General features: G+C 46.6%; 1 protein-coding gene across 2 annotated transcripts in view; it reads right to left on the bottom strand.

The window, feature by feature from the left end:
* The window catches only part of LOC122242331 (uncharacterized), a 22,531-nt gene that overhangs the window by 13,569 nt on the left and 3,962 nt on the right, over positions 1-5,000 (bottom strand). The window lies entirely within an intron of this gene.

The following is a 5,000-nucleotide window of genomic DNA, read 5'->3' as shown; positions in this document are numbered from 1 at the left end:
CTCCATTTGGCGGTCATCCTAGCGTAAATTGATGTCGGGTGACGCTAAGCTGGCCAGAGGTGTCGACAAGGTGGGCACAGCGGCCGCCTGCACCACCACCACCGCCGCCGCCGCCCGCAGTCACCACCACCGCCTCCACACCACTGTGCCCTCGAGGCGGTATGCCTGCACTGCAATAATCATGGCTTCAACCATCCCCCGTTTTCCCCAAGTGCAACGACGGCAGATGCGTTTCCTGAGTATGCCCTGACACGTGCGACAAAGTACCTTTCCCGCCATAATAACGGTGCATCATCGTGGCGAGCTTACCGCCCTCAGATCTCTCACCTCCTTTGGCGCCCTTCCGTAACACCTTCGTCACGAGTCGCGTTACATCGCCTTCGTCAGCCTCACGTCTTATTTAGCATTAGACTTCTTAACACCAGTTTACCAGCAAGCTTTTCTTGGGGGAGGAGGGGCAGCAGGGGGGGGAGGAAGGAGAGGCGGGGGAGGAGGGGAGGAGTGATGCCTTTTTCACATGCGAATTCTTTTCGAGGACTCGGATAGGGCTCGTGTTTCAGCCTTTGTACTGCTCTGCACGCTGCGTTTGCCGAAACGCGCCGCCTGCGCTATACTGACGAATCAAATAAAGTGACGATGGTAACGATAATAATACCAATTCTAGCACTGGATTGCGATCGCCGCGGAAATAATAAACCTTACATTAACATCACCGAATGAGGAAGGTTCATTAGCCATGAGTTTTGCGGCACAAACACACACACACACACACACACACACACACACACACACACACACACACACACACACACACACACACACACACACACACACACACACACACACACACACACACACACAAACACACATACATACATACTCACACACACACACACACACACACACACACACACACACACACACACACACACACACACACAATGGACCAAGTCAAGCGCACACAGATCGCATATGACCAATTGCCTCTCCCGATGAGCGGCCATGTTGGAGGCGTGAACACGGTGCATCCAAGCCCCCAGGCCCCTTACGTGCCTCCTTTATCCTGCGCTCCATGACACTCACTCCAGACCACACACTCCCGTCACTCCGATGGTCACCGATGCAATCCCAGGCGGTCTTAGGTATTCCACATCGTTCATATGATTTCGTACTTTCGGCTCTTGCCCCTGCGGACTCCCCACTCCCTTGCAATCTAGTTCCGTCACCGTAACTTCGTAGAGCCAACGAGGTTCTCTCCGGCGCGACGCCCGCCGAGGAGAGGTCGTCGTCGTGACCACCAACTCAACCCCCCTCCACTCCCCTCCCCTCCCCCTCCCGCTGCTATAACTACGCCACGAGAAACTGCTAAAGACTTTCTAATCCTGCCTAAACAACTCTTGTGTAAATTCCCCCGATGCCGTCCAAGGACCCGAATTAGGCACTGCTGCGACTTCACAATATATAATTAATCGTAAATACCAACCGCGAAGACGGGCCGCGGATAAGCCCGCCTGAATAGCCCCAATTTACCTAAAGAAGTACCCAATTTCACCCACATTCTTATTCCGTTCTTAAGACGAGAATGACCTGCCAGGTTGCCCTTCTAATTTAAATCCCTCCACAATGGGAGCGGCAATAGTATGACAAATTGGTTGATTCCATTCTCGCGCTATTACACTCATTACAATTTTGAAGCCATTTCACACCTCTGTTGGCTTGAATTGACATCCAAATTGAAGAAGTGAGATGAAGACGTGGAGAGGTCGCTTGAAATTGAGTCACTTTGAGTCAATTTATGACAATTTAGAGTTAATTTGGCGGCGGGCTGGTGGAGTGGACGCGGAGGGCGCCGAGGAAAATGATTTTTGAACGGAAAGAACTAAAAGGCGAAGCGAAAAACTGTAACCGACAGAAGGGAGGTTGTGTTCTAACAAAACAGATAAATCAATTTGTGAATTCAAACTGAATTCTCTCAATCTATTTTACTCTATCGAGCTTTCTCAGTCAGAAAAGCAAAGTGTATTACAGTTTGCGACGTAAATGCACTTGCAAAATCAGAAGAAATCGCTTTATAAAGCATTGTTAATTGAACTTAAATGCGATATAAATTCACGGCTCTTTATCCAGGAGCTGCAAAATGACTGAGTCCTGCCGCCGACAAACCAACCATTTATACCGAAGCACGAACTTTAATGGGATTTAAATAACCATTTACATTTGTAACTCGATTCAGGTCGGGTCGCGCATAACCATTTTCAACTTAATTTTTGTAGCAATTGCAGATAGAAATTGAATAATAAAACACAAGAAAAAATATTCAAATTTGACAAACACCAATCCCAACCCTTGGTTTCCGCTGACCGTTGACGCCGCCGACCAATCACCGGCGGTCGCACAGTTTCACACTTTTCCCTATCTTGCAGTGACGGTTGTCAATAACGTCTCATTTGGCGAATGTTCGGCATCCTATCACGGCAAGCACGCAGGCCGAGCGAGCCGCAGCAAACGCCGGAGCCATCACAATACCTGCCCCTAATTGGTCTGTGTAGGGATAATTTCAATTAATTAGGGATTTCGCTGGAGCCATTGTTAAACTCAATTGTTGACGATAAGCTCATTGTTAGTTCAAATCATCATGAAAATAATCCCTTGGGTTTTGGGTTTCCAAATTTAATCAAAATTGATTTCGAATAAAGCACTGCCGTGTTTGACATAAAATTCCAACCTATAATTCTCCATAACTGGCCCCGATCGCTTTAGTGAGAAATGGAGTGTTTGTACAAATACAATTTTCATTAATACCGAGTTTATTGCTTGACATCAACTGAGCTCAAAAACAACTCGCTGTGTTGCATATTAAACTTTTGTGATACCGCGGTAACCTCACAAAATGCCTCTAATTGTCGGAAAAGTTGAATGCTGACCAGCGTTGATAGGCTTACCCCAGAGCGGGTCTGCGAGGCACAATTGTTTACATGACCCGTAATTGGCGTGGTTAAGGGAACATGACGCGGGGCCCGGCTCGCGGCCCGCGCTCATGCCGCTGCAGCCGCTGCGGCGGCGGCCTCATCATTGTTTCACCGTCGGCATCACTGTGACCTTAATTTCAGGCTCTGAATGGGTGCTTTAAAGGCTTAAATAATGCTCGATGGAACAGGAATATGGTATTTTAAACAAGAATACCTGCAACCAAAGAGACATGCATTTTAGCAACTAACAGAGGTACACACACATATATATATATGATTCAGTACATATATTCATTTTTTTTCCAACGCTTATGTATTAGTTAGTCCACATACACATATTTTTACTGCCTGACTTGAGCTCCTAACTCTGTATGAATATAGCAAAAAATGGCCGTATATAGCTTACGCAGCAAGATGTTTTATTCCCCCCACTTTCCAATCATGAACCTTCCGTATTTACACTTCATTTTATTCTCATTCTTATACTGCGGCCTTGTCTGTTTTGACATACGTCGGTTAATCCGGTGGCGTCGAAAGGGATTCGATTCTGGGATTCTGGCGCTAACAACGACTGGTCACGGAGGATTGCGGCCGCAAACAGTAAACAGCGGCATTACCTCCTGCTTAAGGCGATCAAAAAGGGTATTCATAGCAGCGATTCGTCTTATATTGTTATTCGACCTAAAAGTGATTTAATGCCAGACTCTTCATCATGCTAATTATTCAGGGAGTAAATTAAATTCAGCATCAGCATCTTGATGGCGTCCTCCATTATGGTACTGAGAACACATCGTCTAGTATTCGATAGAATAATGATAAGCTTACCTCGTGGATAAAACTGTTCTATAAGCTTTCCTGCGCATAATAGGTTGCTCTTACTGACCAACAACACAAAGGAAGGACTGCCTCGCCCTCCGCTCAATAAATTTCTCGCTAATTAGATCAGGCTCGGAGCTTGTGGTGCCAATTATAGCTAATCAATAGGTGGTAATCTGGCCATTAGAGGTCGGGCGAAACAATCACGCGGGCAGTTTAAGATTAGTGCTGATGACGAAAATAATTTGCCCTTTTCTTGGCCTAATCCTCTTGGGATGAGAGCGAATGCTGCGAACTAAATATATGCAATAATATTGCTTCGTCCGGGTTTATTTCTACGCATTATGTTCACAGCCGTGCTTTAAAACGATGAGACAAGAGCGCAAACTTGGAAGAACACGAATCAGCTTACATTTAGCACTTTCATGTGCGGTGTTCCGATCTCTCCCCTTCTTCGCGTTTCTCTCGCTGTCCTCTCTCCCCTCTACTCATCTCGCAATCCCTGATCCATCCCGGGCACTTACAGGTATGGATGTGAAGTACATAATCCCACGGGTAATCCTCACTAAAGGTATTACAATTACCTGCCCAACCTACCCTCGCCCGCGGGGGAATCCGTTGGAAAAATCTATGTTGAGCACCTTCATATTTTAAACAAAAAACGAACTGGATAGAGCATGGCGAGACTTCCTTTTTATAATAATTTTAGGAAGAATACAGAGACTTTTCTCAGGAACCAAGTGTTGCGATCACTGCTCGTGCAGTTTGATTTTTAATCAATAAAGACACCTCACGGGTAGATTGGGTGACGGTAAATCTACGAGCAAGTCAGCGAGAGAACACAACGCCGGATCTGCGTCCACCAAAGACGGGTGTAACTCGTTACAGACGCGCGGTACTTCAATTATCGAATCACCCAGATGCCTCGCCATACCCGGTTTCCTGCGATTGGAACCCACCCACCCATGGATAATCAAATTACACTCAGACCCTACAGTCGAAAGTGATTAAAATGCCAAAAATCATCCCCCTTCCCTCCCTCGGCACCGCACGGCTGACTAACCTGGCGAGATTCAAAGTCATGTCGTTATGAAATATAATAAAGGCACTCAACACTCATGGATACAGAGGAAGGCCGCTCTAGTACCTGGGAACCCACCCTCAGCCCACCTCGGGAACCCACTCAGGAGGGATTAACATGGGATTATTGGTTAA

Source organism: Penaeus japonicus, unplaced genomic scaffold (assembly GCF_977035675.1).
Source record: "Penaeus japonicus unplaced genomic scaffold, GWHDUDI00000001_assembly GWHDUDI00000006, whole genome shotgun sequence".
Classification (NCBI taxonomy): Eukaryota; Metazoa; Arthropoda; class Malacostraca; order Decapoda; family Penaeidae; genus Penaeus; species Penaeus japonicus.
This window is presented reverse-complemented; position numbering and strand designations above follow the sequence as displayed.